The 20019-nt window shown below is 40.3% G+C and overlaps 1 long non-coding RNA gene across 1 annotated transcript in view; it reads left to right on the top strand.

Moving 5' to 3' along the window:
- LOC134484546 (uncharacterized) overlaps positions 1-20019 on the top strand; it is a 33546-nt gene that overhangs the window by 1439 nt on the left and 12088 nt on the right. The window contains exon 2 of the long non-coding RNA XR_010061987.1: positions 3897-4003. This is a non-coding gene — a long non-coding RNA (uncharacterized LOC134484546). The remainder of the gene's footprint in view (positions 1-3896; positions 4004-20019) is intronic.

Below are 20019 nucleotides of genomic sequence, written 5' to 3'. Positions count from 1 at the left end.
TACAAAAGGCACCCAAGTTGTGGCTCTTTGAAGGTGTCCTGGAGGAGAAAGTCTTTCCCTATTAATAGGCTGGTCTGTCTTCTTTGTTTGTGGAAGACTTTGCTCCTTCTTGGACCTTTGGCTCCCACCCCTAACCCCCTCCCAGAGCTATTGCTGAGTGATGGGACAAGCATTCTACTCTCATCTTTTGTGACAGGACACAGAGAGTCATTCAGGACACAAAGAATAGGGCTATGGGGTCTTAAAGCACTTTGGTGCATCACAGGGACTGTGCTCCCTCCAGACCACAATTGGTTAAGAGATCAGAGGTAAGCTTGAGCAAGTCTGTGTTTTGTGTTCTGTGTTACTTTCTGTTTTGTCTCTGTGTCATGTTTCGCCTTTGTTTCATGCTGACTTGTGTTGTATGCCCCTGCTGTCTGAAGGGTTTGAGTCCCAACTGGAGAAGTTTTAGAGTCCACTTGGTGGTCGCTATTGGTCCTGTAAGGGGCTTATGGCTGTGACAGGTCGACTTGCTTGTTGTCACAGGCCAGAGAGGATGCTCTAGGAGGAGAAAGGAATATAGAGGACACTCTAGAGTCACATTGGGAGGTGGGATCAGATGTTCTGCCTCATCCCAGAAACAGCTAAGGTTAAGCTGCATTTTGGGCCAGGTATTGAAGGTAATGGGCATCTGTGGAATTCACTTATAGAATGCTTTTTCTTGGTCTTGTTTGTCTAGTTTTTTTCTTTGGTATTGTCGAGTGTCTTTTTTGGCTGTTGTTTCATTTTTGGACTTGGACTGATGATAGTGTTTGAAATCATGGAACTGTTTGCTTTCTTTCTCAAGAAGTTTTACTTGGTCTACTTGGTGCTTAACTTGGAAATAATTTGCTTGAGAGAAATTGTTTTCTGCCAGGGAACCTGCCTTATCTGCTGGCCCTATTGCAAGTGAGGAGTTGGTCTTCAGCATTAAGTCACCTTCCTTGTTAGTCATCATTGACATACACAGTGCCTCTGATCCTATTCCTGCAGCAGTCAGTTCTTACCCCTGTGGTCAAAATGCCCCAGGTTGGGAATCAGGGTAGTCCCGAAAATAGTTTCAGAAAGAGTCTGCAGCAGACTGTGAGGAACTTCTTTGTGCCAGACAGAAAAGGCTTTACTCTAGGATGACAAGTGGAGAAAGTCTTAGCACCGGCTCTTCAGCTTACTCCAACTGGAGGCTGTGGCCACGGTCAGGATCAATGTTTTCTTTTTCATGGCCCTCTAACTCAGTGAGGCGGCTTGGTGAACGGCTACCACTGAAGTCCTTGGAGGGCTATACTTCTATTAAAGATCAGTACTCCAATGTTAGTAATCTATTTATTGGTTGTAAGAGTCCGGAAACCCAACACAATTGTGACCAATGCCTCAGGAATGGTAGCCGAAAGCGTCCTTAAAACCAATTGCCTGTAACTATAGTTTACTCTATGATATCTGAGGCTTCAATCGGATAACACCCCCTGGGCAAGCCCCCCTTCAATTCTCAAATGCTATTTTCTCCTGGTCTTTTGGCGCAAGGTCATCTAGCATGTATGACAGCCTGGAAGAAACTTCCCCCTTAAAGTAGACGAACCATACAATTATTTTATCAGCCACTTGGCATCTAGCACTCAGTTCTTAACCATCTCTCTATCCTTTTGTTATTAATTCTTACTGGAAGCCTAGTGTCCTTCAGAGGCTGGGTCTCTTGATAGGCAGAGCCACTGAGCTGACTCTAAGGAGCTGAGCTGAGCTCAGGACAATCAAAGTCCAGAGAGACAGCCGGTAACAAACCAGCTGCCACTCTGCTCTCATTTTTGTTTCACAGGCACAAAGCTTGTGCCTGATTATGGGCTGGCCTTTTTGCCCCAAGAAAGCTGGCCCATTTAGCTGTATGACTGAATGCTATTTGTCACCTATCTGGTTGTTCCACGTGCTCTCACCAGGTCACCCCCTAGCATTCTTGCCTGGCACCTCACCGCTGTTCTTAAGAATTTTATCACCCAAGACACTGTGTAATTTGACTTAAAATATATCCCATCCTGCTAATATGGATGTCCCAGATTCACATTCTGAAGGTACTAATTTTAAAACAAGGGATGGTACATTCCCCTAAATATTAAATTGATATACTTGGGGTCTTAGAACGTTTCAATCAGAGGTTGATACAGAGATTATAATTACTTTAAAATTGTTAAAAGATACAGTGCATTCTTACTGACCTGCTTTTGGGCAAAAAGATCCAAAGAAGGAGCCCAGCGAGGCACTTAACATGGCGTAAGGTACACGCGACTTCATCTACAGCCTGCATTCCACTCAAAGGACCTGCTTCCTCAAAGAACTGCATCGCTTCAAGAAGAATGAGAAACCTAACACCCACTCCAGGACAGCTAAATTATGTATTCTTCAAAAATGCAATACCATTCATAGGATTTGACTTTTTGGATAATGCAATTATGATTGTTGCAGGAACCCAAATTGTATTGTCTATTTGATTTATTTTGAGACTTTAAAAAATGTCAATCAGCATGCTATTTTTCCTTTTATGTATCAACACATTATTTATTTTTCAGTTAATGATGCTGTACATTAATTATTTGGGGTTTGCTTATTCCTTATTGGACATGCATGGGATACCTATTTATCTCCTTGTCTTTTGCTTATATATTTTGGCCCTTGGACATTTAATCATTTATCATCCTTGTTAAGTAACAGGGAGATAATATAACAACAAAACCTATTCACTTATATTATCATAGGCTAACTATCGACGATGCTTTGATGAGGGTCAAGTTCACCTACAAATCTCCATCCCAGTCCAGGGAAGGACATTTTTGTTCCTCAGTCAAATGAGGCCATCATTCTTTTTTGCCTACTGTCCTGATGCCTTTGCTGAAAAACCAAAAAATTCTCACCCCTGCGTGAAGAGCTGGACAGTCATTGATGGATAGAGAATGATATATTCATGAATAAATGGCCTAAGACAGGAGGGCCAACATTAGCTGCTGCCTTATCCCATGATGGGCCCTGGCTACAAGATTCTCTTGGCCATGTGACAAATAACACCCCAAGTTAGACAGACGCAGTTTCCAAGGGGTGCATTCCAGTACATGCATGGGCACTGGTCACTTTTACATTTGAATATATGTAAATTGGAGATGTTGGTTGCAATTCCCTTGAAGCCCTCCATTGTAGATGTTATTATTATGATTAGTATTAAGTATGACTGGGTTCATGGAAAATCCCCAGTCAGCTGCAGAAGACTAATACAAATCTGGTGGTCAAGAAAATAAAAATATGGTAATGTTGTCCTGCTGATTAATAATATGACAAACCTGTAAACTCTGTACCATCCTTTCAACATCAATCCGTGACCAAACAAATCATGTGTTTTGCCCTGCGTAAATGTTTCTTAGTTCCACCTCCCTCTGTTAACCCTCTTATGGTATAAATTCAGCCTTGGAGAAAAATAAAATTGACGCCTTTTTCAGACTCTTGTCTTGGCATCCTTCTTTGGTCCTTTGTCCCACATTCTCTTCCAGGTACCCTCAGAACCCTCACTTACACAGCATTTGTAATCCCTTCTCAAAATCTACCAACAACATATCAGTTGTCAGTAAACTAGTTTGCCACTAGCATTCACTTCTGTATTTGATATGCTCTAGCTGTCTCTCTTAGGAAGGAGCTATATCCGGTACCTGGCAGAATGCACTTCATAGCTTCATCACTCATATCTAGTTTTGAATATATATATATATATATATATATTCAAATATATATATTTGGTGTCTCCTACAGCAATGAGGTTAGGTAGAATTTTAGCATGGATTTTGCGCAACTAGCTAAAGAATGTAGAATCCACAAATGACAATGGCAAATAATCTCACTCCTGTTCTTAGGAACCTATTGAGGTTGATGTTTAACTGGACCTCAAGCCATTCCTCTCACTGCCCATCCTCCTAAGTATGATGTATGGCCTGAAGAAATAATCATGGTGGGAACACAGGTAGGTAGATATGAGAGAACTGATACTTAATTGGAAATAGAACCACATTCTATAGTCAATGTTGTCCTTTGTTTTATTGATATCTGCTATTTTTTGGATAAAATAAGCATTTGGGAGTTTATCATTCGAAGTAGGTAGACAATATTTACATTGTTATATTCATTCTATTGCTAGACCCACATTGTTGCCAAAATCAATGAAAAAAAATGGAATTGGAAAACAGATTATTTGATAACACATTCTGGAATATATATATATATACATATATATATATTCCAGAATATATACACACACACACATAAATATATATATATATATATATATATATATATATATATATATATTCCAGAATATATATACGTATATAATATATATATATACACATATATATATATATACACACACACACATATATATATATATATATATATTTATATATATATAAATTCCCCAATCAAAGAATGTTCAAATAGAAAATGAAATACAATATACACTCAATTAAAGGTCTGTAGGGTAAATACAGGTTTTTGGGAAACAAAGAAAACCTAGGAAACTGAACTGTATATCACAGGAATGGACCTATTAATAGAATTATGATCCAGAAGAATCTCCTCCATCCTATGTTCCTAGATGTTTTCTACTCATGCCAAGCCCCTGAATAACTTTCTCCATTCAGACCATGTAAACACTAATACAGGAAAGAGAAGTATCTAGACTTAGAGAGATGAAGTTTGTAGTACGTACAGGTTTCCACTGTGTCATAGGAGACACACCTGCAAATCACATTCTTGAATCTATTCAATGTACCTCTCCAATATTCCTTCAGTACATATAGGGTTTACTAATTGGCTGCTAATTCAGTGTAAAGGGCCATTTAGGAGGGAGGACAAAGAGGATGAAGAAATCAGAGGTGTGGAAAAGAAAGCTGGCCTTCTGTCTTGGTATAAAAAAAGGAAGATATGCATGGATTATGGGAAATCTCAGTCCTTGGTAGGAGTTGAGTATATTCACTTGAGACACAGACATGACCTTAGCCCTCCACATACGAAATTCAGGTGCTGGAGCCTATCAGAAGCATCCTGACTTCCCTGCTTCTAATGGTTCCTGGAAGTCAGAGAGTTTATATCATTAATATCTTTATCCAAAAGGCCAGGTGTTGTGAAGGACACTGTTCTTTTCCTTAGAACTCATCGTTTTTATTCTTTCTGCCCAGAAGAAAATGGTCCTAAGGAAGAAGTAAAAAACATGTATTGTATCCTCAGCTCAGAGGAAATTACTCAATTATTTGGATACTTATAGAGCAGTATGTTCTGATACTGGTATTTGAGAGAGAGAATTGCTCCAAATTTGGACTTCATCACCTCAGACTTTCCACTAGTATTATTCTGACTATAATTCCCTGATAGGGACCATTTGGATTACTGAGCCAATAGGTCTGATTAGCTGCTAATTTTCTTTTCTTTTCTTTCTTTAATTTTTTTTTTATTTTTTTAGCAAATTTTATAGCATTTTTAAATGGGTATTTCTATATTTACATTTCAAATGTTATTTTCTTTCCCAGTTTCTTGTCCATAAGATTCCTAACTGGTCTTCTTACCCTTCTTCTATAACGCCTTTACTGAGCCTTGACATTCCCTGGAACTAGCAATAAAAACTAGGGAGAACCAAGGGCTTATCCTATCACTGATGCCCAAAATCACCATACTCTGCCACATATGCAGTTGGAGCCATAAGTCTGTCTATAAACAGTCTTTGAATATTGGTTTAGTACCAGAAAGCTCAGGTTAGTTGAACTTGTTTTTCTTATTTGGTTGAAAGTCCATTCAGTTCTTCAAATCCTTTCTCAACATCTACAAACAAGGGGTCTTTTTTCAGTTATCTGGTTTGCCACTAGCAATCACTTCTGTATTTGACATGCTCTGGCTGTCTCTCTAATGAAAGATCTATAACTGTTTATTGGCAGAATGCACATTTTAGCTTCATCAATCTTATCCAGTTTTGGTGCCTGATTTTATATATATATATATATAAAATGGCTCCTACAACTATGAATTTTAGTGGAATATTTACATGGATTCTGTGCAATTAGGTCAAGAATATAGGATCCACAAATGACAATGCCAAATAGATTCCTTCCTGTTCTTATGAACCTGCTGAAGTTGAGGTTTCACTGGACCTCAAGCAATACATTTTGCTGCACATCCCCCTGAAACTGACGTTTGGACTGAAAAACTCTCATGTCTTGCCCTGGGAATACAGGAAGATAGATATTAGAGAAAAGATATGTAATAGAACTATAGAACTGCATTCTATAGTCATTGTTGTCTTTGCTTAACTGATGTCTGTTAATCTTTGGATATTATAATGATTTGGGAGTTGATCATTTGAGGTAGTACACAATATTTCCACTGTTATATTCACGCTATAGCTGGGTCAAGTTTGTTTACCAAATTTATTGCAAAAAATGGAATTCGAAAAATGAAATTTTTGAGTACTCATGCAGGAATATATAGAATGTCCCCTGTCAATGAATGTACAATCAAAAAATGTAACAAAATATCCAGTAAATTAAAGGTCTGTAGGGAAAATATTGGCACATGGGAAACTGAGAAAACCTAGGGATTTGAATTGTATTTCACAGGATTGGACGTGGGAATGAAATTAATCTCCAGAAGAATCTCCTTCACTCCTTGTTCCTAGATATTTTCTACCCATGCTAAGCCCTTGCCTAACTTTCTCCATTCAGAGCATGTGACCACTAATGAAGCAGAGAAATCTCTAGCTTTAGAGAGATGTAGCATGTGAAGTTTTACCCTGTGTCAAAGGGGACACTACTGGAAAGGGCACACTTGAAACTGGTCAATGTAAGGAAAGCTGTTTAGCAGGTAGGCCATGGCAGTTCTCAGTGACCTCATCATTAGGCCCTCCACGAAAAATCCCTTGTATCCTGGAGAGCCCTAGCTTCTTCTGTGACGAAAAAGTGTTGCTTCGTCAGCAATTGTCTCTCAGATATTCCTTCCATATATCTATGGTTTACTGATTGGCCTCTAATTCAGAGTAAAGAGCCATTTGGGAGGGTGAACAAACAGGATTAAGAGATCAGAGATGGGGAGAAGGAAGCTGGTCTTTTGTCTTGGTATAAAAGAAAAAAGAAACATGTGGTTCTTGGGAAAACACCCTGGGAAGATGGCTTTAGTTTTTTTGATCTCTGGTTTAACTGTGATCTTGGAGAAGTTGCTGAACATTCTAAAGACCTTTGGGCAGATGGTAAAGTTTCTAGATACCCCTTTTTTATTTCATTGGTCCTGGGGATTGTACGGCTGATGGTAAATGTTTCCGAGGAAGACTGCTAAGCCAGATTGATTTTTGGATGCTTTAGAAGACATGGAATATTTCTGATATACTTGGGCTGATGGCACAAGGTCTAAAAGATATTTTTCGATGTGGACTTTCCCTCAGACCTTTGAAAATATAAAAAAAGCTTTTGTAATTTTGAAGTCTAATTTGCACAATGACAAATCACTTTGAGCATGGACAACACTTACTGGAGCCCTAGAGTAGTGTGAAGAAATTCCCTGAAACCCTGGGCAGACCGTGAACATGCATTTTGGTAGAAAAGTGAGTTTCTTGAGCACCTTGGGACAATATGGAATGTCCAGTATGCCCTTGTAAGGATTGGCAACTTTCCAAAATTCCTTCGTCATTTTTGGAAAATTCAAAGGGCCTATGGACAGATGGAGAATGTGTGGGACTCACCTGAGGAGTAGTTGTATCTTTTGGTGTCTCTTTGTTTCCAGAAGATGACACAATATCCCAATTCACAACTGTCTTCCTCAGAGGAGAAAGTTCTCAAGACTCTATCCGAAGGATCAAATCTTAACCCTGTGTTTCTAGAGACTGGATGCTTATGGTCCACTATGGTAGAGGGAGAATGCAATCTATTTCTTCCCAGAGTGCACATGTGATATAAATCTACTTGGGTAGACAGGGATAGGTGTAAAGCATGCTGTTCAGGTGCAGTAGATCCTCAGACATCCTTCTCAGATGAGGAAGGTCTTAATGTATCATGTATATGTGTAGAAATCCTGACTGTGACATCAGAATGGTGGTTAGGTATTAGAGCTACCTCTGAAGATATGACTTCTTCTAGAGCATCATGGACATATGTGAAAGATCTGGGAGCCTCATGAGCAGATAAGGATGTTTCTACACATCATTGTGTAATTGTGGAAGTTCCAAGAAAATTTTCTTCTGCGGGAGAAATGGAATCAGACTTTCATATAGAAGTGTCAGGTTCCCTAGCCTGCTTGATAGGCAAAACGGCTTCGAAGGCACCTTCAGGAGATAAGGTAAAATCCAGAGCCTTAGAAGTATTTTGCAGATGTTCTGGGTCTGCTTGTGGGTATAAAGAAGGACTGGATACCCTTTGGGAATATTTGGAAGAGTCTGTAGCGTCTTTTGTGTTTGTGGATGTTGGCTGAGCTTGAGGAGATTAAGAAGTTCGTATAGACACCTGTGAAGTTAGCAGAGGTCATATCCATTCTTTTGCACAAATGCAATCCAAGCAATCCCTTTCCTCAGCTGTTGAGGATGGTACAGACACTGGTATTTCGTTATCATGTTCCCCCACTCCTGGTTCATATATGGTTGAATCCATAACCTTCTCTACAGATGGAATATGTCCTAGAACATCTTTTGTACATGTGTCACATCGGCAAGCCATTTCTACATATGTGGCTGTGGGTAGAACTCCTTTTCTAGATGTTTCTTCTCTCACAGTCTCTTTAAGAGATATAGTACTACTCAGAGAATTCTGCTAAGTTTTGGGAAATGCTAGCATCTCTGCTGTATATGTGGAAAAATTTGGAGCCTCTCCTTACAGGACAGAATGACCTAGAGTCCCTTGAGGAGGTAGGGGATGTTGTATCTTCTCTGCACTTTGTATAAATATGGAGTCTGCATGGCTCATTGACTGTGTGTTGTGATAAACTTGGTTCTTTTGGGCCTGATGACAAGTCAGGAGGGACCTTTTCGGTGGTAGAGGATATTTGAATAATTCTCTGTTGTATAGTGACATTGTAAGTACTGGGGGAGATGGTGAGGGTGCTAGATCATATTTTTTATATGCTGAAGGCACAAGAGTTCCTTTGGTGGACTTAGAATTTTCTACCACATCTTGCTTGCGTATGGAACACTGAAGAGCCCCTTCTGAAATTGTCAATGGTCCTTGATCTAATGTTGTACATGCAGAAAGTTTTGTCTCTGCTTGGGCTGGTATGTGCGTTATGAGTTTCACTTTGGGATTTGTGACTGCATTTTGTCACTCTGGACCATAAGTGATGATTTAATCTCATTTTTAATAGTGGAGGGCTTTTAAGTTCCTCTTGGTTTAATAGGGATGTTCTGAAACCCCCTTTTTCAGCAGAATCAGGTTTAAAATTCGCTTTACCCTAAGCAGATAGCATTAGGCACTTTGATGTAGATTGGGGACATCTTTGACTGTCTTTCGGATTGGACATAGCTCTCTGCCCTGCTTTGGCAGCTATCAACGGTATTAAAGTCTCCGGTGGAGAGGGGGCATGTATTAATCCATTTGTGGAATATGAATAATCACTGAGATTACCTTTAAGAGAAGTAGTTTTGCAGCCCTCTTTTTCTGATGGGGCCTGTTGTACCTCCCCTTGACCAGAGGGGTCTTGTCCATCACACTTTGGAGGAGAATTGGAATGATTAGAGACCTACAGGATAGGGAATGAACATTTGAAACTCCTCTGGAATCTCTGTGTGACAGAGAGCTGATCACCCAGAAGAGTGGGCAATACTGGGACCTCAGGGAAGGAGAGACTGCCACTTCTGTCCACCTGTGCTGACATCCCTAGCCCAAGAGGAAACTGCACAGTGCCTCTGGATACATGAATAGAGTAGGAGTCAAAGTACAGGAGCCCTGCAGTCCAAACTGCATCTTTATCTGGTTTAGTCCAAAATGCATCCTACACCCAAATCTCATGGGATTGGAAGACTTAGAGCATCAGAGGGGTGGAAACCCCTGAAAACCACCTAGCTCCAACTGGGCCTCCTGTGCATAGGGACCTAGGAGCAGTAGGGGTAGGACATTTCTGCTTGTGGCTCTCATAGAGAGCTGAAAGTCAGCTGTGGAATGACTTCTGGCCTGAGACCAGTGGTAAATCCAACTTTTCTGCTCTAAGTGACCTGACTGGTGGACTCAGAGCAAGCAAAGGCAGAACTTTTCTGGGACCAGGCACTTCCAGTTTCTAGCTTTCTCCTGAAACTCGTCATCCCGGCCCAGAGCTCCCTGCTCCTAGACGCTGTGGGAGAGAGAGCTGATTATCCAGTATTGTGCACAATACTGAGCCTACAAGGAAAAGAGGCTCCCATGTCTTCCCACTGTTACCCACATCTCTGGCCCCAGACAAAAGAGCATAGTGCTACTGGACCCAGGAATATAGAGGAGTAAAACTGTAGGAGCACCATGTCCCAGACTGTGCCTGGATCTGAAATGAACTGGATGAATAGCTCACTGCACACAAATCCAGAGGGTGGGGGAACTATACTTTCAGAGGAGCGGACACTCCTGGGAAACCAGAGGATACTATTCTATCCCCAAATTCCTGTCTCAAGAGGGAAACACCTTGTGCCTTCTGTGCCCCCACCCGCACAGAAGGACCTAGGAGAAGTATGTGAATTTCCTTCTGGTTCCTGCCCACAGGGAGAGCTGAAAGCCAGTGGACAGGAGAAACTACTCGGCTGAGAGCAGAATACTCTGTTCCCATAACTGGCTAAAAGAAATCAGGAAAACAGGTTTACAGCCGTCCTGACACACGAGCATACAGGACTGTCAAGCCACTGTCATAAAGAGCAAGACAAGCTAACTCTAGAGACAACCTGATGGCTAGAGACAAGAACAGGAACTCAAACAACAGTAATCTAGACTACTTAGGCTCATTCAGAGCCCAAATCTCCCACAAAAGCAAACACTGGATATCCAAACACACCAGAGAAGCAAGATCTAGATTTAAGTTCACATTTTATCATAACCATGGGGGATGTTAAGAAGTTCATAAACAACTTCCGTAAGAAAATACAGGACAGTAAAAAAATACAGAAGTAAACAGGTAGAATCCCATAAAGAGGGAACAAAAAGGTACCTTAAGAACTACTGGGAAAACAACAAAACAGGAGAAGGAAATGAACAAAACCGTCCCGGAATTAAAAATGGAAATAGAAACAATAAAGAAACACAGAAGAAGACAACCCTGAAGATGGAAAACCTAGGACAGAGACCAGGAGTCACAGATGTTAGAATCACAAACAGTATAAAAGAGATAGCACACATAATCTAATGAGCAGAAGATTCCATAGAAAACATTGACACAACTGTCAAAGATAATGTAAAACTGAAAAAAACTCCTAGCCCAAAACATACAGGAAATCCAGGACACAATGAGAAGATAAAACCTAAAGATAACAGGATGGAAGAGAGTGAAGACTGCCAACATCAAGGGACAGTAATATCTTCAACAAAATTATAAAAGATAACTTCCATAATCTAAAGGAAGAGATGTCCATAAACGTACACAAAGCCTACCGAACTCGAACTCCAAATAGACTGGAATGGAAAAGGAAATAATCCAATCACATAAAAGTCAAAACACCAAATTCACAAAAGAAATATAAATATTAAAAGCAGTAAAGGGAAAGGTTAAATAACATATAAAGGCAAAGCTGTCAGAATTCCACCAGAATTCTCACCAGAGACTATGAAACCCAGAAGATCTTGGACAGATGTCATACAAACACTAAGAGAACATAAAGGCCAGCCCAGGTTACTGTATCTAGCAAAACTCTCAATTAACATAGCTGGTGAAACCAAGATATTCCATGACAAAACCAAATTTACACAATATATTTTTACATATCGAGTAAGACAAAGGAAACTAACTGGTAAACCCCAATACAAGGAGTCAGGTAAAATCATAGATAAAGCAAGAAATTAATCTTTTCACAACAAAACAAAGAGAAGCACACAAACGTAAACTAACCTTCAATATGAAAATAAGAGAAAGTTACCATCACTAATCCTTAATATCTCTCAACTTCAATGGACACAATTTTCCACTAAAAATACACAGATTGACAAACTTGATATGTAATGAGGACCCAGCGTTTTAAACTACAGGAAACACACTTCAGAGACAAAGACAGACACTACCTTAGAGTAAAAGGCTGGATAAATACTTTCCAAGCAAATTGTCTGAAGAAGCAAGCTGGAGTAGCGATTCTAATATCATATAAAATCTACTTTCAACCAAAAGTCATTAAAAATCATAAGGAAGGACACTTCATATTCATCAAAGGAAAAATCCACCAAGATGAACTCTAAATCATAAATATCTATGCTCCAAATACAAAGGCACCTACATACATAAAAGTAACCTTACTAAAGCTCAAAGAACATATGGCACCGCAAATAATAATAGCAGGAGATTTCAATGCCCTACTCTCATCATTAGACCGATCAGGGAAACAGAAATTAAACAGAGACATAGACAGATTAACAGAAGTTATAAACCAAATGGACTTAACAGATATTTTAGAACATTCTATCATAAAACAAAAGGATATAACTTCTCACCACTTCATGGCACTTTCTCTAAAATTGATCATATAATCAATCAAAAACCAGGCCTAAAAGAATATGGAAAGATAATAATAATCCAATGAATCCTACCAGACTCCATGGGCTAAAACTGTTCTTCAATAACAATTAGGAAAGAACACCCACATATACATGGAAGTTGAACAATGCTCTACTCCATGATAACTTGGTCAAGGAAGAAATGAAGAAAGAAATTAAAGACTTCTTAGAATTTCATGAAAATTAAGGTACAATATACCCAAACTTTTGGGACTAATATAAGCTATACTAAAAGGAAAGCTCATATCTCTGAGTGCCTGCATATAGAAACAGGGGAGAGCATACAGCAGCAGCTTGACAGCACACCTAAAACTCTAGAACAAAAAGAAGCAAATATTCACAGGTGTAGTAGAAGGCAGGAAATAATCAAACTCAGAGCTGAAATCAACCAAGTAGAAAAAAAGGGGACTATACAAAGAATGAAGAGAACCAAATGCTGGTTCTTTGAGAAAATCAACAGGATACATTAACCCATAGCCAGACTAACCAGAGGGCACACAGAGTGTTTCCAAAATAACAAAATCATAAACGGAAAGGGAGAAATAACAGCAGAATCAGAGCAAATTATAAAATTTATCGGGGGTTGAGAATTTAGCTCAATGGTAGAGCACTTCTGTAGCAAGCACAAGGACCTGGGTTCGGTCCCCAGCTCTGAAAAAATAATTTAAAAAAAAAGTTATCAGATTGTCCTACAAATGCCCATATTCAAGAAAACTTGAAAATACGGAGAAAAAGGACAATTTTCTCGACAAATGCCAGGTACCAAAGCTAAATCAGGAACAGAAAAACCGTTTAAACAACCAATAACTGTTAAGAAATACAAGCAATCATTAAAAGCCTCCCAACATAAAAGGAGTCCAAGATCAGATGGGTTTAGTTCAGAAATCTATCCAATATTCATAGAACATTTCATACCAATACTGTCCAAACTATACAACAAATTAGAAACAGGTGGAGCACTACCGAATTCCTTTTATGAAGCCACAATTACTCTTATACATAAACCACACAAAGACCCAACAAAAAAGAAAACTTCAGAGCAATTTCCGTTATGAATATTGGTGCAAAAATACTCGATAAAGTCTTGCAAACTGAGTCCAAGAACACATCAAAAAATCATCCATCATGATCATGTAGGTTTTATCCCAGGCATGCAGGGATGGTTTTGTATATAGAAACCATCAACATAATCCACTATATAATCACACTCAAAGATAAAAACCCAATGATCCTTTCATTACATGCTGAGAAAACATTTGAAAAAATTTAAAACTACTTCATGATAAAAGTCCTGGAAATTATAGGAACATAAGGACCGTTCCTAATCATATACAGCAAACCAGTAGCTAACATTAAATTAAATGGAGAGAAACATGAAGCAATCCCACTAAAATCAGGGACATGACAAGGCTGTCCACTCTCTCACAATTTATACAATGTAGTTCACGATGTCTTAGCCAGAGGAAGCAAACAACAAAAGGAGGTCAAAGGTATATAGACTGGCAAGGAAGAAGTAAAAATAGCACTGTTTGTAGATGATATGATAGTATACTTAGTGATCTCAAAAGTTTCACAAGATAATTCCTGAGCCTGATAAACAATTTTAGCAAAGTGGCTGGGTATAAAAGTAACTCTACACAAAAGCTAAACTAGCAGAGCAAGAAACTAGGCATATGACAACCTTCACAATAGCCCCAAATAATATAAATATCTCAAGGTGACTTTATCCAAGCAAGTAAAAGATATGAGCATATGAGCAGAACCACAAGTCTCTGCAGAAAGTGAAGGAGATTTCAGAAGATGGAAAGATATCCCATGCTCATGAACTGACAGGAATAATATAGTAAAAATGGCCATTATACCAAAAGCAACCTACAAATTAATTCCAATCCCCATCAAAATTCCAATCCAATTCTTCGTAGAGTTAGACAGTACAATTCATTATTTCATCTGGAATAACAAAAAACACAGAATAGCTAAAACTATCATCAACAGTAAAAGGACTTCCTTGGGAATCACTATCCCTGAACTCTAGTATTACAGAGCAACAGTGATAAAAACTGTATGGCATTGAGACAGAGCCAGGCAAATCAACCAGTAGAATAGAATTGAAGACCCAGAACTTAACCCATACTCCCATGGTCACTTAATTTTTGAGAAAGAGCCAAAACCATCCAATGGAAAAAAAGATAGCATTTTCAGCAAGTGGTGCTGGTTCAACTGGAGGTCAGTATGTAGAAGAAGGCAAATTGGCCCACTCTTACTGCCCTGTAAAAAGCTAAAGTCCAACTGGATTAAGGACCTCCACTTCAAACCAGATAAACTCAAACTAACAGAAGAAAAAGTGGGGAAGCATCTGGAACACATGGTCACTTTAGAAAATTTCCTGACCAAAACACCAAAGGCTCATGTTCTAAGATCAAGAATCAACAAATGCCATCTCATAAAACCGCAAAGCTTCTGTAAGGCAGAGGACACTGTTCTTAGGACAAAATGGCAACCAACAGATAGAAAAAAGATCTTTACTAATCCTACAACAGATAGAAGGGTAATATCCAAAATATGCAAAGAAAACAAGAAGTTAGACTGCAGGAGACAAATAACCCTATTGAAAAATGGGGTTCAGAGCAAAACAAAGAATTCACAGCTGAAGAATATCGAATGTCAGTGAAACACCTAAAGAAATATTCAACATCTTTACACACAAGGGAAATGCAAATCAAAACAACACTGAGATTTCACCTCAAACCAGTTAGAATGGCTACGATCAAAAACTCAGGTGACAGAAGATGCTGGCGAGGATGTGGAGAAAGAGGAACACTCCTCCATTGTTGGTGGGATTGCAGACTGGTCCAACCATTCTGGAAATCAGTCTGGATGTTCCTCAGAAAATTGGACATTGAACTACCTAAGAACCCAGCTATACCTCTCTCGGGCATATACCCAAAAGATGTACCTTCATATAACAAAGACACATGCTCCACTATTTTCATAGCAGCCTTATTTATAATAGCCAGAAGCTAAGAACCAAGATGCCTTCAACAGAGAAATGGATACAGAAAATGTGGTACATCTACACAATGGAATATTACTCAGCTGTCAAAAACAATGTCTTTATGAAATTCATAGGCAAATGAATGGAACTGGAAATATCATCCTGAGTGAGGTAATCCAATCACAGAATCACATACATGGTATGCACTCATTGATAAGTGCTATTGGCTCAAATTCTCGAATTACCCTAGATGCACAGAACCAAAATGTGAATGCTTCACTCCTTCTTTAAAAGGGGATCAAGAATACCCTTGTCAGGGAATAGGGAAGCAAATTGTAGAACAGAGGCCGAAGGAACACCCACTCAGAGCCTGCCCCACATGGGGCCCATACATATACAGCCAGCAAACTAGGTAAAAAGGATGAATCAATGAAATGCAGGCTGATAGGAACAAATGTAGATCTCTCCTGAGAGACACAGCCAGAATATAGCAAATACTTAGGCAAATGTCAGCAGCAAACCACTGTACTGAGAATGCGACCCCTGCTAAAGGAATCAGAGCAAGGCCTGAAAGAGTTAATGGGCTTGAGACCCCATCTGAACAAAAATGCCAACCAAACCTAGGTTCAACCGACTAAGCCACTACCCAAGCCTATACATTAACTGACCTGAACTCCAAATTCACAGGTATCAATGAATGCCTATTAGGGACACCAGTGGAAGGGGAAGTCTTTGTTCTCCCAAGAATGAACCCCCAGTGAATGGCATTTTTGGGAGAAGGGCAGTAATGTGTGGGTGGATCGGGAGAGGAAAACCCCTATAGAAGGGGAGAGGGAGGGGCTAGGAAAATGTTAATGGGGAAACTTGGAAGGGGAATAACATTTGAAATGGAAATAAGAAATACTCAATTTAATAAAGATGGAAGAAAAAAAGATACTCCCTCTGGAAGAGGAGAATGTATGATTTTCCTTTCAGGATCTGTGGGAGGAATTTTGGACACCTGGGCAAATGTGGAATAACCCTATAGAACATTGGAACCATTTGGTTATTTCCGGAAAGTCCTGGGTGGGTAGGAACATCTTGGGGAAAAATGGGAGATCCAAGTTCTCCATGTCTATATAGGGAAGGATGTTGGGAACCTGGAATGTGTGGGGAAAGTACCTGTCCCAATTTGTCAGTATAAGAGTCAGCAAAAAGTGGCCCAGGCACAGTGTGATATTCTTTGAGTCTTTCACTATTCTCTCCAGTATTGTGTTTTGTAGATGTTACAGGCACTCTGGCTACCAACTCGTCCTAGTCCACATGTTCCTCAATCCCAGTAGACATAACCCGCTTTTCTTTTCTTTACTTTTTTTTTTTTTTCATCTTCCCAAGAACCAAGAATGGGAACTTAGATGAGGCCACTCTTTTTCGGGTAGCAGGATGTAAAGCAGATCTTCTGATATTCCTAGTCAGTGGGTTTCTCAGTGATCTGCTATCCTTGGTCAGTGTATTACTCATGCCCTCAGAAACCCTCAGAGTAAGTGGAACTGTCCATTTCTTCTTCTCTGTCAGTTCCCTTCTGGAGTCTAGGTCCCTCTTATTGACTGAAGCCTTTATATGATCTTTGGGTTTCTGCAGGTTTTCTGTAACACGAGCATCAGGTTTTTTGAATCTCTGATCTTCATAGGGTTTTGGGCATCTGAACTTGTCCCGAGCCCTTCTAAGTAGTCCGGGAGGTTCAAAGTCGCTCGGGTCTCTGCTGTTCAATTGCTTCCCCCACTGGGGTAGGAAGTTATAATCCACTTGGGGGACACTGAAGGTCTTCCAGGCTGTGGAGGCTGGGAACCCTTAAAATGCTTCCCCCATTGGAGTCCGGTGTTATAATCATCTTGGGGGACACTGAATGGGCTTCCAGGCTGTGGAGGCTGGGAATCCTTCAACTGATTCCACTGTTGCACTCAGGTGTTGTTGTCATCTTGGGGGACACTGAAGGGTTCCCAGGCCGTGGAGGCTGAGAAATCGTTGGTGCATGGTCAGAGGGTGAAGTCCGGGATGAGGGTCCCTGGCCTCTCTCCTCACATCTGGTCGTTTAGTCTTTAAGGAAATTGAACAAGAAATGTCGAATGGGCTACTACCATGTGAAGGGGCAGTGAATGTACTTGCCAGTGGTGAGTCATGGTAAGCATCAGTTGAGCTGTATCCTTTGAGTATGTCTCTCTATCTTCCGAGAACTGTGGACAAGTCCGGAAGGCAAAGCAGGGAAATCTCGAGTGACCATTGATCTCAGGAAACATCCAAAGCTCGAGAGGAGCTGTCCTCGAGTTTGCACAGGGAAGTAGCGAGGTCTGCATGGGGCAGTAGCGAGTTCTGCAAGAGGCAGTCGCGAGGTCTGCACCAGGCAGTCAGGAGCTGCTTCACTTGTCATTTCTGCTTGTAGTTGCGGAGCGATCATCCAAGCTTTCTGAATGAGGAGGAACCCTGTCGAATCTCTTCCTTTGTGTCCAGAGTGCTATCTGCTATTGTGCCCACTGTCAGGGGCCAAGACAAGGGATTCGGGAAGGAGCAACATGAATGGAAAGGGCAAGGGGTGCTTAGGACACTGTGCGGTCAAGCGACACTTACAACACGGTAGATCCCTCTAACCAGAGGCCATCTGTGGTGCAGTGATGTGTCTTGGAGCCTCATAACCGAATGGGAAAGGTTGATCCAGACCCTTGATCCTCAGAGACTGCAGGGACTAGAAAATCACTGGTGGATTTTTTTAGGGAATGAACATGTGATAGGATTTGTATAGAGCATTGAATGCATGGGATTGATATTAGAATTCCATTTGAGTTCCAGATATTACTGTGATGCTTCTGCCTTGATGTATCACTATTTTTTCTTGTCCCAAAGCTCTTAATATTCTTTCCGTGATGATATTTTTGAAATATTGAGTATGCTACACAATGGAAAGTATTTTCTCTAATCACATATATTGAAATTCTAAATATGTCTTGATATCGTATGCAGTTGCCTTTATTATTACTATTATTAACAATTGTATTTCTTTGCATTTCAAATATTGCCCCCTTTCCGGTCCGCCTCTATAATCCCCACCACCACATACTCTTCCTCTTTGTCTCTAAGAGCGTGCGTCCCCAACACCCCCAGTCGTTCTTACCTCACCCCTCTAGATTCGCTCTTCTCTGGGACATCAAGCTACTAAGGACCAACTGCTTCCCCTTCCACTGATGTGAGATGAGGCAATTCTCTGCTACATTTGTAGGGTACCAGAACATGTATATTCAATGGTTGGTGGTTAGGTCCATGGGTTCCCTGAGGGGTCTGGTTAATTGATATCGTTGTTCTATCTCTAATAACAATCCCCTTCAGCCCCTTCAGCCCTTCCCCTACATCTTCCATTGGGATGTCTAGGTTCAGTTCAATGGTTAGCTGTGAATATCTGCATCTGTCTCAGTCAGGTGTTGGCAAAGCCTCTCAGAGGACAGGCATATCAGACTCCTGTTTGCAAGCACATATCAGCAGCAGCAACAGTGTCCAGGTTGGTGTCTGCAGATCTCTGGATGGCCTTTCTTTCAGCCTCTGCCCCACTTTCCCCTCTGCATTTCCATTAGACAGGATAACTCTGAATATATTTGAGATGGGTGAGTGGTCCCATCCTTACACTGGGGGCCATGTCTATCTACTGGAGGTGGTGTCTTCATGTTAATTTCAGTGTTATTGTTGATGTTGGCCAATGTCATCAGTATTGGGTCCAGGGAACCTGTCGCATTCCTAGTATCTGGTTTATCCTAGAGGTTACCCCCATCCTCAACTGTTCCTTCTCTCTATACTAATTTTCCTGGTCCTCTGTTTTTTTCCCTGTTTCTTCCAACATCTTATCCTGATCTCCTATTTTTCTATTTCACTCCCCTCTCTCACACAGGGTGATTCCTCCATCTGACTCCCATGAAAATTTTCTTCCCCCTTCTAATTGTTAATGAAGCAATCCCCCTTTGTCCTTTCTTGTTAAGCTTCAGAGTGCATATGAGTTTATGGTGGATATTATGAGCTCTTGGGCTAATATTCACTTACTAGTGAGGGCATGCTATGTGCATTTATTTGTGTTTTTGTTATGTCACTCAGGATTATATTTTCTAGTTTCATCCATTTCCCTATGAATTTCATGAAGTCATTCTTTTTAATAGCCGCATACCACACCATTGTGTAAATGTACCACATTATATCAACCTGTTCCTCTTTTGAGGGACATCTGGGTTCTTTCCAGCTTCTGTCTGTTATAAATAAGGCTGCTCTGAACATAGTGGAGCATGTGTCCTT

Source organism: Rattus norvegicus (genome assembly GCF_036323735.1).
Source record: "Rattus norvegicus strain BN/NHsdMcwi chromosome Y unlocalized genomic scaffold, GRCr8 chrY_unlocalized_1, whole genome shotgun sequence".
In the NCBI taxonomy this organism is placed as follows: domain Eukaryota; kingdom Metazoa; phylum Chordata; class Mammalia; order Rodentia; family Muridae; genus Rattus; species Rattus norvegicus.
Note: the sequence above shows the minus strand (reverse complement) of the source record. Positions and strands in the feature narration are given on the sequence as shown.